General features: G+C 35.4%; 1 long non-coding RNA gene across 5 annotated transcripts in view; it reads left to right on the top strand.

Moving 5' to 3' along the window:
- The window catches only part of LOC309862263, a 203,614-nt gene that overhangs the window by 88,507 nt on the left and 98,700 nt on the right, over positions 1–16,407 (top strand). For 4 of the 5 annotated variants that reach the window (XR_014310386.1, XR_014310388.1, XR_014310389.1 and 1 more), the window contains exon 3: positions 5,409–5,502. The exons of the other annotated variant lie outside the window; for it this stretch is intronic. This is a non-coding gene — a long non-coding RNA (uncharacterized lncRNA). The remainder of the gene's footprint in view (positions 1–5,408; positions 5,503–16,407) is intronic. 5 annotated transcript variants of the gene reach the window in all.

The raw sequence follows: 16,407 nt of genomic DNA, 5'->3' as shown, positions 1-16,407 counted from the left end.
GTTTACAATTCTTTTTTTAAAACATCTTTGCCTAGTATAAGGCCATAAGGGTGGGTAGTCTATATTTTACTATATAGAGACTTTTTTGTTTCATCTTTCACATTTAGATCTACAACTAGCCTAGAGTTAATTTTTCATATGGTGTAAGATAGGAGTCAAGGGATATGTATTTTCACATAGTAATTCAGTTGGTCCAGTATGCATCTCACTACTACATTCTTACTTTGCAATTCTACCTTTGCCATGAATCAAGTCTCCATTTAGATGTTGGTCTGTTTTGGGGTTCTGTTTTATTCCATTCGTTTATTTGTCCATCTTCTTCCAATTCCATATTGTAACAGTTACTGTAGCTTTGTAAGTTTTGACATCTGGTAGTGTAAGTCACACAACTTTGTTCTTTTCCTTCAAGATAGTCTTGGCTTTTTTGGTCTTTTGCTTTTCTATATAAGTTTTAGAATCAACTACCAAATTTTATGCCCCCAAAAAAGTCTGCTGGCTTTGTATTTATGAGTGCATGCATTTTTTTTTAATTTTTAAATTTCTTTGTGAGTGCATTTATTCAATAGATCAATTTGGGAAAAACCAACATGCTAACAATAAAAACTTTTCTAATCCATAAACATGACAATCCATTCCTTTATTTAGTTCTTCTTTAATTTCTCTTAATAAGGTTTTATAGTTTTGTGTGTCCGTGTTAAGTTCTTTTGAAGTTATAATAAAGTTTTGTTTTTAATTTTCTACTTCTTACTGGAATATTGAAACTTAGTTGATACTTGTACACTAATTTTGTTTCCAAAAAATTGCTTCACTCATTTATTTTAATTGTTTAATAGAGTCTCTAAAAGAACTGTGGAGAACGACTAGCAGCAGTTTTTATTTTTGTCCTTCTTCATGTGTCTACTTTTTATTTATTTTTCTAACTTTATTATACTAGCTAGGACAGCTAATACAGTGCTGAATAGAAGTAATAATAATCTGTACCTTGTCTTGTCCCCTATCATAAGGTGAAAGTCTTTAATACTTTAATAATTCAACACCAAGGATGCTATTGCTGCAAGATTTCTGATTTTTTATTTTTTAAAAACCAGGCTAAGGAAGTTTTGTTCTATTTCAAGTGTGGTTAAGAGTTTTGCTTTCTTGGGCGCCTGCGTCGTTCAGTTAGTTAAGCCGCTGCCTTCGGCTCAGGTCATGATCTCAGGGTCCTGGGATCGAGTCCCGCATCGGGCTCTCTGCTCAGCAGGGAGCCTGCTTCCTCCTCTCTCTCTCTCTCTCTCTCTCTCTCTGCCTGCCTCTCTGCCTACTTGTGATCTCTCTCTGTCAAATAAATAAATAAAAAATCTTAAAAAAAAGAAAAAAGAGTTTTGCTTTCTTTTGTTTTTAACATAGATGGCTGTTGAATTTTATCACTTTTTTTGGCATATATTCAGATGATCATGTGACTTTTGTCCTTGTTTTATTGACATGGTAAATTATATTAATTGGTTTTTGAACTTTAAAATAAATTTTCTTATATCAAGAAGAACCCAACTTGGTCATGCATACATTATTATATTTGAGTCACTATAATTTTGTTAGGAATTCTTCATTTCTGTTATAAAACGTTATAAAACAAGTTGAAGAGTTTCCTTCTTTATGTTCTCAGAAAGAGTTTGCATAAGATATTCCTTCTTCCTTAAATGTTAAAAAGAATTCATTGGCAAAGCCATTCAAGTCTGGAGTTTTCTTTCGGAGAGCATTTAAAGTATCGATTAATATATTTAATAAATATAAGACTATTTCAATCTTCTTTTTTTCAGCCTTGTAATCTGTTTATGAAGGAATATGTCAATTTCACCTAATTTTCAAGTTTTTGTTAAAGCCATTCGTAGCATCCTTTATTAACATTCTATGTCTGTGCTACATTCCCTGTGATATTTTTCTGTCTTTCCTTCTTATTTACTTAACAATCTTTTAAGAGTTTTAATCAGTTTAAGATTTTATCTTTTGAAAGAACCAACTTTTGTTTTTAATTGGCTTTCTCTATTTTTTTTATTGTTTTCTGTTCTTTTCTGCTTTTCTGTTTATTATTTACTTCCTTCTACTTTCTCTGGGTTTCACTTGATGGTATTTTTTTTATCCACTTGAGTTGTAGATTTAGATTATTTGAGTGTTTTAACTTTTATTTTTCAATGTGTACATTTAAGGCTATGTATTTTCCTCTAGGAGTACTATTTAGCATTATCTTAGAATTTTTGATATTCCATTTTCACTGTCATTCAGCTCAAAATATTTACCCATTTTCCCTGTGGATTTTGTTCTTTGACCAAGGAATTTTTTTAGTAGTATACTGCTTACTTTCCTCCAAACTGGGAGATAGTCTAGTTATTGTGTGACTTATTTCTAGCTTTATTATACCTTAGAGCCTACTCTGTATGACTTCAACCCTTTGTAATTTACTGAGACTTGATTTCTAGCCCAACATGTTTTCAGTTTTGGTAGATGCTTCATGTATTCTTGAATAGAATGTGTGTCCTGCAGATGCTATGTGCTGTGTTGTGTGTTAAGTCCACTGACTCACCTGCTATCATATTTTTCACATATTCTAGGTGATGTTCCCACTGCTTGCTCTGCCACTCACTGAGAGGCACTTTTTAAAAATCTCACTGTATTTGTAGACTTGCTTACTTTTGCACTTAGATCCAGCATTTTCTGCTTTGTATATCTTGAGACTATTTTATTAGAAGTATATACAGTTTAAATTATATACTGTATCATCCTGGTGGATTGATCCTTCATGAACTCTCCTTTACATCTACAACTGCTTTTATTTTGTCTAATATTAATGTAACTATATCATCTCTCTTTTGGTTTCTATTTTCATTACTTTAATGCTGCTTTTTCTATTAACTTTCTTATATCTTTATATTTAAAATGTTTCTCTTTAAAAATGTATATGATGGGGCACCTGGGTGGCTCATGGGTTAAAGCCTCTGCCTTTGGCTCAGGTCATGATCTCAGGGTCCTGAGATCGAGCCCCACATCAGGCTCTCTGCTCAGCGAGGAGCCTGCTTCCCCCTCTCTCTCTGCCTACTTATGATCACTCTCTCTGTCAAATAAATAAATAAAATATTTTTTAAATGTATATGATTTTTTTTTTGGAAGTTTAAACTGGGGTGCCTGGGTGGCTCAGTCGTGAAGTGTCTGCCTTTGGCTCAGGTCATGATCCCAGGGTCCTGGGATCAAGTCCCACATCAGGCTCCCTGCTTGGTGGGAAGCCTGCTTCTCCCTCTCCCACTTCCCTTGCTTGTGTTCCCTCTTTTGCTGTGTATCTCTCTGTCAAATAAATAAATAATCTTTTTTTTAAAGTGATGATAATTTTAACCAGTGTATTTTGTCTATTATATCCAATGTAATTAATGATATATTTAGATCCTATTACTTGTTTGGTATTTGTAGTTTGTATACTTTTTTAAATTTATTTTGACTTCTTTGATATTGTCAAGTATATTGGATTATCAAGCATATGTAGTATATAATACATACTAAGATGTATTAAATTAATATATTTATATATTATATAAAATCAATCATTTTAGATTATAAAGTAAATATTTTATTTCCATCCTTTATCAATGAATCACTAAAAGAATGTTTAACTAATTTATTAACAGAAGAAAATGAAATACCTATATTTACATACTTGATAATTCCTGTGAAAGTGATATATCATTTATCTGTGGTTCCTTTTAAGAGTTTTTTTTATTTTTGTTTTTCATTACTGTGGTCAAAATGTGTGTGGGTATTTTATTATATTTTATTTTTTCCCTGTTTGGGTCTTATAAAACTTCTTGAATCCTGGATTTGTCTTTCACTAGTTTTTAAACACTCTCAGCCTTAGGGTACCTGGGTGGCTTAGTGGGTTAAGCCTCTGCCTTCAGCTCAGGTCATGATCTTGGGGTCCTGGGATTGAGCCCCGCATCAGGCTTTCTGCTCAGCAGGGACCCTGCTTCCCCCTCTCTGTCTGCCTACCTTTCTGCCTATTTGTAATCTCTCTCTCTGTCAAATAAATAAAATAAAATCTTTAAAAAAATAAAAATAAAAACTCTCAGCCATTATCTCTTTAAATATTGTTTCTGCCTTAATTTCTTCTCTTTTTCTTTTTCTGGGAATTACATATACATACAAGTAATATTTATAGTGTTCCCTATGTCTTTTAAGCTCTTTTTTATACCTTATTTTTGTTGATGTTTCTATCCAGATATTTTCTACTGACCAATATTCTAGCTAAAAAATCTTCCCTTCACCTGTGCCTAATCAATGCTTAAGCACTGATTAATATCTGGGTGATACCATAACAAGATACCACAACCTGATGGCTTCAAACAACATTTTTTTCTGGGAGCAGTCTGAAATTAAGGTGTTGGCAGAGCTGTTCCTCCCTCAGAAGACTCTATGAAAAAGTTCTCCCTTGCCTCTTCCATTTTCTCATGGTCCCAGCTGTCCCTTAGTGTCAGGCTGCTTCAGCCCACTATCTGCCTCCCCTTCACATGGCCTTCTCTTCTCTTGTGTGTCTCTCCTCTATGTGTCCTAAGGGACACTGGCCATTGGATTTAGAGCCCACCCAAATAATTCAGGATGACCTCCTCTAGACATCCATAACTTACTTATGTCTGCAAATACCATCTTCCCAAGTAAGGTAACATTCACAGTTTCTGGAGGTTAGATTATGGACCTATCTTTTTGAGGACCACCATTCAACTCACCACAATTATCTAATGAGTTCTTAATATCAATTATTATTTATAGCTCTATAATTTTCTTTTGATTCCTTTCTCATACTCCAGTTCTCTGTATGATTTCTTTAGGCTTATATTTAGTTTTTGAACTTAAGAATCATAGTTATTTTAATATTGACATCTGATAAAACCCAATAGCCACATTTTCTGCACACTGTTTGTTATCTGTTTTTCAATCTTAGTTTTTAGTTATAGGTCTTGTCTCTTGGATAAATTACTTTTTAGAAACATAAGGCATATTAAAGGTCCCCACAGTAAGCGGAAAGAATTACAAAATTTCTTGAGCATTTTTATTATGATGAGAAAATATCTTAATCATAAGGAGAAATAGTACTTCTTTTCATTTTTGTCTTCTTTTTATGATTGGAAGATGATCCATACAAATTCTTTTTTATCTTGCATATGCCTATATGCAAAAATGGTATCACATAAAGAAATTCTAGATAGTGATTGTGCCTTTTTGAAAAATACCTACTATTTTTGAGATATTGAGCATTGTGAAAATCCACGAAAAGGATACAGAAAAAAAGATGTATAAAGCATTTTGGTTCTTTTACACAGTTGTAAAATCACAAAGAAGTCAGTATATTTCAGTTAAAAAGAAAAAACAGCTTTGTTTTCTTTCTCCTTCAGACTTTGATGTGTGAATAGAAGCAAACAGTTAAAACCAGCATTCAATAATTTAAACCTTAAAATCTTACCAATGAAGACTTGGACTATCCAAAAGGTGAGTCAGAAACAATCTAAATAACAAGCACAATAACCAAATCGCTATTTGTCATTGATGTTGAAAACACATTTAGCATGTTGCTTCTGAGGTGTGATTTCTGCAATCCTGTTCAACACCTCTTGTTAAACACCCTGAAATCTTCCTCAGATTTTTGCTCAAATGCTTTTCTTCCTCCATGTGTCCAATGCAGAAAATGCAGGTGGAGGGAGCCAAGTCCAATCCTAGGGGATTTCTGTAGAAGGTTCAGCTGACTGCGGGGTTGTGGTATAACCATTTGGAAAACACTTCATGATAGTATCTTTGTTTAAACCATTGGCTTTATGGGTGTAGTTCAGGACCCATTGTCTCAACCTGACCTTTGTCAGAATGACACAAAAATCCCATGATGCAGGAAGAGTATACTTACTCACTGGTTCGGTTAAGATGTATTAAGATGGGTCTGAGGAGGCAAGAGAAAAGTGAGTAAACCTATTTTGGTAAGTTAATAGAATAAAGTAAAAATGGATCATATTTCCAAATTCCATTTATTTCTTTATGCCAAAACTAAAACCCTGTAATAATGATTGGTTTTATATGGAGTTTAAGATTCTCTGTTAACAGCTATAACAAATTAACTACTATAAGATTAATAGAGGATTAAGGATTAACATTTCTTACTAGGGATGGTGGGTTGATTTTTCTCCTTTATTTCTAAGAGAACATGAATAAGGTGGAGTCTTATCAGAAACTAACCAGATTATAGAGAATTATTTCCCATTGAGATAGAGACAGCCTGAAACTAAGATTGATAGCACATTCCCAACTACATAATAATTGATCAGTGGGTCATTTTGACATACTTTGAATCCTTTACCACAGAATTCCAGCAGATTCCACAACACCTTCTGATATTCACTGTGCAAACACCTCTTATTTATACAAAATTAGCTTCCCCACCTTCATGATTTTACTTTCCCTCCCATGTCTGTCCCAAATGTATAGACTATTTTCACCTTAACATCTTCCAAGTAGTCCCTTATAAGCAGTACATTTTGTTTTAGAACCCAGTGCATACATACGCATTTGTGTACACACATACACGCAACAGACACCGAGGTCACATCCCAAACCTACAGAGTCAGGGCCTTTGGGGATGGGGCTTATCCATGTCTAGCTTAAATATTCCACAGGTGATGAGGATTTGTAATCAGGTTGAAAATCACTTATTTATATATTTTCAAAGAGATAAGCCTTGAGTTTCAGAGAGATAAGACTTGAGTAGAATTCAGTTGTGGGTAGTGGGGAGCCAAACTTAAAATCCAGATCTCTTGACTGCATACAGTTGTTATATTAGTCCAGAATTTGCCAGTTTTGTATTCCGTGGTGTATCAGGGGTGTGTGTGTGTGTTAAAAGATTAATTTATTTGGGTTGGTGGGGAGGGCCAGAGGAAGAGAGAGAGAGTCCCTAACAGATTCTTCACTGAGCATGGAGCCCAACTTGGGGCTTGATCCCAGGACCCTGAGACAATGACCTGAGGCCAAACCAAGAGTTAGATGCTTTACGCCACGGAGTTATACCACAAAGGTGTCCTGGTATCTCAGTTCTGTAGAATTTATGGATGTCACCTTGAAAAATTATTTTCATTATTATATAGCAAAGTCAAGTAGATTTCTTTATTACTGAACTTAAAAGGATTTAAAATATCCTAATGTGCATTATTATTATCCAACTGTGGTGTATGGTACATAGAATTTTCTATACTTGTTTGATCACAGATTTGTTTTATTTTCTCACGAAGAGCTTGTCTTGGGTCAATAGTGTATGTAACAGAGGGCAAAAGCTACTAAAAATCATTAATAACTATATTAGCAGCAACTTACATTTTGTAGCCTTTATGGTTTGTATAGAACTCTTATATTAAGTTACTTTGGTTACTCACTTAAAACCCTACATAAAGATGTCTAGTTTTGTTTACTTCCAACACAGAGTTAGGAACTGGTACCAAGTTTGTGTCTCTCTCTGGCAATGCAGATCCTAGAAGAATCCATCAGTGGAGTAATCACTCTATGATTGCATAATAAAGTAAATCCTCATAATCAAAGCAAATACCATCTCTGTTCAATACCATTATTTATTTATAAAAACAGAAGTCTAAATCTATGAAAACTGTACTCTTTTTTGAGAAACACCAGTCAGGAATGTGTGTACATACACAAAACTAGGCAACTTATGTGCCAGACACGTATTGGGTGCCTACAATTGGGAAGACATTGTCACGTATTCTGGGAAATACAAACCTGGAAAATAGACCTCATAATGCCTGGAACATGGATTCTCAATGGATGTCTTTAGATGAATGTCTACAGAAAACAGAAATCCTATTCAATGAACATTCTTTCTAGAAGGATAATACAAACAGTAGCTATAATACAAAAAAAAAGTAAATAAATGCTGAGTAGAGTCAAAAAGTATCACAGAGAAAAAGGATATTAGTAAGAGCTAACATGGCTAATACTTATGGAATTTTTGTCATTGTTCTAAGACTACACTGTTCAGTATCCTAACAACAGGTAACTACTGACCACTAGAAATGTCATCCATTCAAACTGAAAGGTACTATAAATGTAAAATGCCCACCAGATTTCAAAGGCTGAGTATGAAAAAAAAGAACATAAAATATTTCATTAATAAATTTTATATTGATCAAATGTTAAATTGACAATGTTTTAGGTACATCAGTTTAAAGATTATATTATTACAGTTATTTTCAACTCTTCTTCATAGTTTTTAAATTGGAATACAAGAAACTTCAGAATTATTTATGCAGCGTACACTAGTGACAAGCATTACATTTTTCTTAAACAGCACTCCAAATCTAAGAGTTTTAGCACTTCCTAAGCCATTTAATTTTCCAAACCATCCTAACAAGTCAGTACTGTATTTGGGCACAAGCATATTTTAAATCAGCCGGAATTATGCCAGTGAGTAAGGGGCCCACTCTACAGCCAATGCTTGTGGGTAAACTGAGAAGGCTGTGTGATGGATGATGATGATGACTCAGGAACTAGGTAACATCAGTGAAGTGTCTTCCCTCAGTTAAAACAGTGCATGCACATGAAGGTGTCCGTTCTAATCGCAGTCATTTTGCGAATTGAGATGCTGAGGTTTTCTAAGTAGAAGAGTAAAGGGATGTGACTGGGTGTCACTTGAGAAGTCCAGCTGTATCTTCTCACATGCATGTATTGCCACTTCCATCAGAGTCTCTTGAAGACTGCGTTCCTGTTTCCCCAAAACTTCTTATAGGATGACAGCATGATTGAGCATGGCTCAATATACTCTTTCATGAGAACAAACAGGGTGCTTCTCAGGCTTTCACTTTCTGGAAGACACCAAACTCAAGCCAATTTGGATTTCCCATGAAAGAGAAGTCTTATTATAAGTTTCATCATAATTCTATCTCCAGGTGATAAATAAAGATCATGAAATGCCCATAATTGCAACTAACAGAGCTTTGATGTGAAGCTACTCACACTTTCGGCCTGCTGCTGTCTTAATTATGTGATACCCATACTTTAGGAAATGTTAAGAAGGTCTGAACTCCCAGTATCTACCTCAATTGAAGGGTTATAAATCAAAGGTAAGGGGTGAATAAAAAGACTTAAGCATGGTTGGTACAAAAACTTGACCTATTTCCATTCCCTGTGCATGAAAAGAAAGAAATAATATTTAGTCTGGATTAATACAATACCAGTTAAATAAGATCATTCATGTAAAATGTTGCCAGTACTGCGGTATTGCTGAGAGTCAGCACCACGTAAATTTATCTGAGTAGTGCAAGTCCGAGCTGTACCTTAAGGGTCTGGGCTGTCTTCTGGAAACAATGGGGAAGATTTTCTGCAGCACTTTCAAAAGCCCCAATTGATGGGGCCATTTGTTCATCTCCAGGCAAAAAGAAAAACAAGGAATGAAAATTTCTCCTGCTAATGGCTTCAGTGGATAAGGAGGACAGATTTAAGATTACTTAAAAAATTTATGTGACTACGTTATCTGAGGCAGTGTTAGAATTGATTTGTACAAAATGTGATCTATAGATTTCAGGTACTCTGTATTTCAGAGTCCAAAACATCTTCCACGTGATCTCTAGAAGGGTCCATTTGAAGATGAATAGTTTACGTAGCGTGCTCCATTTAAAGGAAATCCTTTACATAAAATTCTCAATTCTTAAACTTCAGCCTATCAAAATTTAAAGGAAAGTACGTGTCACTCTTGACATTTCCATATAGATTCACCTTAGGTTTCTTTTGAATGGCAAGCTTTCTCAGAATATTTAAAATTTATACAGGTATTTGGAGTATAAATAATAGCCAAAGTAAGGTGAACCTGATGGGAAGAAAAACTATAAAGAACATGTATTCTGGGTATTAACAACAACAACAAAAAATGTATTCAAGAATATTCTTTCAGGGCGCCTGGGTGGCTCAGTGGGTTAAGCCGCTGCCTTCGGCTCAGGTCATGATCTCAGGGTCCTGGGATCGAGTCCCGCATCGGGCTCTCTGCTCAGCAGGGAGCCTGCTTCCTCCTCTCTCTCTCTGCCTGCCTCTCTGCCTACTTGTGATCTCTCTCTGTCAAATAAATAAATAAAATCTTAAAAAAAAAAAAAAGAATATTCTTTCATGGTGTAACTAAAGCAGTCTAGTCCATCTTGTGATTGTGACCCAAAAATGTAACATCTGGAAATGCATCCTATAGATATTGGGTATGTGTGAAATACTGTATGTTTAAGGATATTTACTGCAGTAATTAGTAATATTCTAAATCCCTATCATAAATGCCTGATAAAAATAAATCATTATATAACTATAAAATAGAATATTATGCAATCACATGAAAAAAGAGAAAGCTCCATATGTACAAAAGGAGATTATATACCTAATAAATATTATTTTTTAAATAAAGCAAATAGAAGAACAGTATTTAAAGTCTACCACCTTTTGGGGCACCTGGGTAGCTCAGTTGCTTAAGCATCTGACTCTTAATTTCAGCTCAGGTTGTAATCTCAGGGTCATGAGATCAAGCCCCAAGATGGGCTGATGCTGGATGTGAAGACTGCTTAAGGTTCTTTATCTCCCTCTCCCTCTGCCCCTACCCCCACCTCCATTTGCACACATGCACACATACTCTCTCTCTCTCTTAAAAAAAAATAATAAAGTCCACAACCTTTTCCAATTAATATATATACTTGTGTAAGTGTACCTCATCCACGAAGAAATTCTCATACTAACAAGTGTTTGCCAGGTGAGTTGCATAGTGGCTGGAAAGGAGGGTGGGGTACTTACTTTCTGTTCAAATCATCTGTACCTTTTGCATTTTATAATGTGCATTTGCCTTACATATTCCAAAATGTAAATAATATTTTTAATTGGGAGGTGGGATTGCAGACTGGTGCTTTTTTTTTAAAGATTTTATTTATTTATTTGACACAGAGAGATCACAGTAGACAGAGAGGCAGGCAGAGAGAGAGAGAGGGAAGCAGCCTCCCCGCCGAGCAGAGAGCCCAATGCGGGACTTGATTCCAGGACCTTGAGATCATGACTGGAGCCAAAGGCAGCAACTTAACCCACTGAGCCACCCAAGCGCCTCAGAGACTGGTGCTTTAAGGACAGAGATGGTAGGAGAAAGAAACAAAGGAAATGTCTTTTAAAAAATGAACTGACAGGGGCACCTGGGTGGCTCAGTTGTTAGGCATCTGCTTTCCATTTGGCTCAGGTCATGATCTCAGGGTCCTGAGATCAAGCCCTGCATGGGGATCCCTGCTCAGCCAGGAGCCTGCTTCTCCCTCCCCTGTGCCCCTCCCCCTGCTTATACTCCCCTCCCCCCGCCCTCAAATAAATGAAATCTTTTTAAACATGAGCTGACAAAGTACTCTTTTGTAAGCATAAAATTCAAGAAAGTCTGTCTTACTTTGACCAGTGCAGTTACTGACAAAGTGTGTTGAGCATGTTAAGAAACACAGCTTAGTGATAAATGTTTAGTTGAAGGTTCGGTGAGGGGAAAAAGATATGTATCCAGTTGAACAGATTCTCTCTCTGTTGTCTGCATTGCATCACATATTCTGGGCAGAACTGTCTACAAGGAAATCCCTCTCATGGAGCAAACATACTCTGGGAACACATGCAGGAAATGGGTGTGATAAATCAGTAAGGCAAAGGGAACATAATGGGTGCTGGAAGCAGCTAGAGGAAGGCAGGAGGATATCAAAGTGTTCAGAGAAGAACCAGAAAAACAAGACTGTTGAGGTGACATCACTGAGAAGAAAATAAAACTTGGGACACACCAGCAGAAGAAGCACAGAGATGATCTGACAGCTCCTTAGTCTCCAGGAACAGGAGAGCAAACTCTCCATCTTTTTTGCTGGAAGATCTGCTATGATGGCCCACAGGGAGACATTGTGGTCAAGAGCAAATGCTTCCTTCCATACAAACTTTAGCTTTTAATCTCTGGGTTGAAAAGTATGTACTGAGCCCCTGCTTTGCAAGGTACTGGGGACAATTCAGAGGTACCAAAGATAAAGCCCTGCCATCTGGCAGAAGATCTACTCTCAAATGGAAAATTTTCAGATGAAAACCTAAATTCAAAAGTATTTTTTTAAATACTAAGACTATCTCTCTCAAACGCTTCTCTCAGAGTCTACATCTACAAACAAATTTTCTACTAGACGATGCTTTCTGTTCCTTCAGTGATTCACTCCTCTGAGATGTAACAAGTAAATTATCTGTGCCGACAGTCTACGTTTTCATAAAGGTTCAGTCTAGTTTTCTTCATTGTTCAAAAGTCTTGGTCTTTATACCTAAGGTATACCTTGGTCTTTATACCTAATATAATTGTTTCACTGAGACAAGTTACAGTTTATAGTCAATTATATCTGAGAGGATCTTGGAGCTTGAGAAAGTTATATTGAGAAAAAATGTCTATTTTAAGGTATCCAAAATTGAGTCTGTGCTGAGTCAAAATGGCTCTCCTTAAACCAAAGCAAAGTTCTTCCTGCTAGAATTCTGACTCATTTCTGTGGCCTCCACATAATTTAGCTGACGCTTTCATCAAAAATCTTAACACAAATAGAATCAAACTCTTCATCTAAACAAAACAAAGAGCATCAATTCCCCAAACATTTACCTATCATATGTGTAATTTGAGTAGGGTTGCAAGATTAAATACAGGACATCCGGTTAAATTAGAATTTCAGAGAGAAAAAAAAATTATATTTTTTAAGTATAAGTTTGTCCTGAGCACTACATTGGAACTTATACTAAAAAAGTTTTTATTGTTTCACTGGAATTCGGATTTAACTGAGTAATCCTATATTTTTGTTTGCTTAATCTAACAACTTGAAACTTGAGCAATTATGTTAAAAAGAAATATTGTTTATAAAATGGAACTAACACCTGAGTGTCGCTTAATGGTTAGCACATTTCAGGTTTTAAAAAATGGTATTTAGCAGTTTACCAAGTCAAAGATGATGATGACAATTTCTGAAATGTATGGAGCCTTTTCACTTATTTAGCTACCTAGACTCAAGGGACAGATTACACCTGGGTGGAAAATCAGTGTAGGTCATTGACTGGACTGTAAGAGACTTTCAAAACAGTAAACACCTTTATTTTCTTTTATTAGCACATTGGGTGGTGGGTGCTTTCCCTCCCCTGAGCTGATAGCAGGGAGGATTGTTTCATGTGTTACTGATGCTTAACTTAGAAGGAAACTTTTACCAGATATTTAGTGACTCATTTTGACCTGAGAGATGGTCCCAATACACTTGTATGTATACTAGTCCAGACAGCCAGAAGACTTTTTTCTAGAGGTATGTGAGATGAACAGGGGGAAATAATTTTTATTTATTTATTTTTTAGAGAGACAGAGAGAGAGAGAGTACACAAATGGGGGAAGGGACAGAGGGAGAAAGAAAATCCCACGCAGACTCCCCGCTGAGCCCTGGGCCAAAGGCGAAGCTTGATCTCAGGACCCTGAGATCATGACGGGATCCAAAATCAAGAGTCAGATACTTAACCAACTGTGCCACCCAGGTGCCACTAGTTACCTCAGTTTTTGTTTGTCAGAGGGTCTGTATTTCTCCTTCACTTCTGAACAATAATTCCACAGTGTACAGAATCCCACATTGGTGTTACTTTTTTCTTCTCAATACCTTCAATTTTTCATTCTACTTCTTTCATGCTGGCATGGTTTCTGAGGAGAAGCCAAATTTAATTTTTATCTTTGCTTCACTATAAGTAAGTAATGGGGTTCTACTGGAGTTCTTAACTCTCAGAATTGTCCACATGGAGCTTTCATCTATAGATCAACTGAAGTTTGGTTTTTTCTATCCTGGTATTGGTTTCCAGTGGAAGCATCTGCTCATAGGTTTCTGCTTCAGTAAGTTGTAATTATTTGTACTCATCTGACTTTCCAATTTTGTGGGCAGCTGTTTCTCCTGTAACCTTCCTTCTCTGTCAGGTGTAAAAAGAGTAGTTGATTTTTCAGTTTGTTCAGATTTTTATTTGCTTGAAGAGAATAATGTTTCTTACATTCCAGAATGGAAAACAATTATTTCTTTTATTGTTTATAAGTTTTCCAAACAGACTGTGATCTCTGGGTCATGAGATTGAGCCCAGTACTGGTCTCTGTGCTCAGCGGGGAGTCTGCCTGAGATTCTCTCTCCCCCCAAACCTCCCACTCACATGCACACTCTCTTTCTAATAAATAAAGAAAACTTTATTAAGAAGTTGAGATAATTAGTTGCTAGTAGACCTGCCTTGCAATAAATAATAAAAGAAGTTCTTCAGAGAAAAGGAAAATGAGCTGGGTCAGAAACTCAGAACTACATGAAGAAAGGAAGAACATCAGAGAAAGAATAAGTGAAACTGAAACAAAAAGTTTTATTTACTCTTTATTATATTTTTAAATTTTTCTTACTCTTTTTTTTTTTTAAAGATTTTATTTATTTATTTGACAGAGAGAAATCACAAGTAGACGGAGAGGCAGCCAGAGAGAGAGAGAGGGAAGCAGGCTCTCCACTGAGCAGAGAGCCCGATGCGGGACTCGATCTCAGGACTCTGAGATCATGACCTGAGCCGAAGGCAGCGGCTCAACCCACTGAGCCACCCAGGCGCCCCAAATTTTTCTTACTCTTAATTGACTTAATCATTTTTTAATAATAAGAGCACCACTATAGTCAATTAATTATGCCTACTTGTATATATAATGTGTTTATTTATGTATAAGTGAAATGGATGACAGCAATGATACAAGGGAGGAGAAGGAGGAAATAGGATTATTTTGTTATTGTAACATAGTTGCATTATCCATGAAGTTGTTTGAAAGTGGACTTGAATTAGATGTGAATATGTACTGAAACTCTAGGTCACTAAGCAAAAGTAAAAGAAAGAAATATAATTGTTTCACTGAGACAAGAAAATGGAATCATAAAATACTCAAAATCACAAAAGGCAGAAAAGTAGAAAACAAAAATAGGAAAAAAGAATAAGAGCATCAAATAGAAAAGAGTAATAAATATGCTGTTTATACAACTATATCAGTAATCACTTCAAACATCTAAGTACACTAATTAAAAGATAGATATTGTAAGAATGGATCAAAATGCCATACCCACCTATATGTTGACTGTAAGAAGCCCACTTTAAATATACATTAGATTAAATTAGATTAAAGGTAAATGGATGGAGATACACATATCACGGTAACACTAATCAGAATAAACCAGGAGTAGCTATGCTAACTTCCTTTTCTCTGATATCTGCTCTGCATGAAATTATCAGAGATAAAGAGAGTATACGTGATGATTGTCTTAATTCCCTAAGAAGACATAATGATTCTTGATGTGTCTATACCGAAAAACAGACTTATCAGCAGGCTCAAAATATGTTGGGCAAAAACTAATAGAAGTAGAAAATAAAATAAATGAATCCATTTCCACAATTGGATACATTAAGACTCCTCTATCAACAATGCACAGATCTAGGAGACAGACTTATCAATGAAGACACAGTTGAACTCAACACCACCAACTATAGACTAGATATAATTGACATCTATTGATTATTTCATATAACAACAGCAGAACACACATTCTTCTCATACTCACAGGAAACTTTGGCCAAGATAGACCACAATTTGGGTCATAAAATATACCTTAACAAATCTGAAAGATTGGAAATTATATAATGTCTGCTTTCAGACTCTATTAGAATTAAACTAGATCAATAACAGAAAGACAGCTGGAGGAATATCAAAATACTTGGAAATTAAACAACACACTTTTAAATAATACACAGGTCAAAGGAGAAATTGCAAGAGAAATTTTTAAAATATTTTTTGCTAAATTAAAATGAACATAACACTTATCAAAATTTGTGTGGCAGCAAAAACAGTACATGGAGGGAAATTCATAGCAATGTATAGAATACATATTACAAAAGAAGAAAGATCTAAAACCAATAAACCAGGTTTCCATCCTTGGAAACTAGAAAGGGAAGAGCAAATTAATCCCAAAGTAGCAAAAAAAAAGAACAAGAAAAATTAGAGCAGACATCTCTAATTAAATTTAAAGCAGGAAATCAATTGAGAAAAATCAAAACCAGAAGTTGGTTCCTTGAGAAGACCGGTACAACTGGTAAGCTGCTAGTCAAGCTAAGGAAAAAAAAAAAAAAAAAAAAAGAGGACACATATTGCTAATGAAAGAAATGAAAGAGGGGCCATCACTATGGATTCCATGGACAGTAAAAGGATTAAAAGGAATATTATGAACAACTCTATGCCCACAAATCTGATAAGCTAGATCAGATGGACCGATTCCTTAAAAGACACAATCTACCCAAACTTACAGAAGAAGAAATAGACAATTTGAATAG

The sequence above is a fragment of the Mustela nivalis genome (assembly GCF_964662115.1).
Source record: "Mustela nivalis genome assembly, chromosome: 3".
Classification (NCBI taxonomy): Eukaryota; Metazoa; Chordata; class Mammalia; order Carnivora; family Mustelidae; genus Mustela; species Mustela nivalis.
Note: the sequence above shows the minus strand (reverse complement) of the source record. Positions and strands in the feature narration are given on the sequence as shown.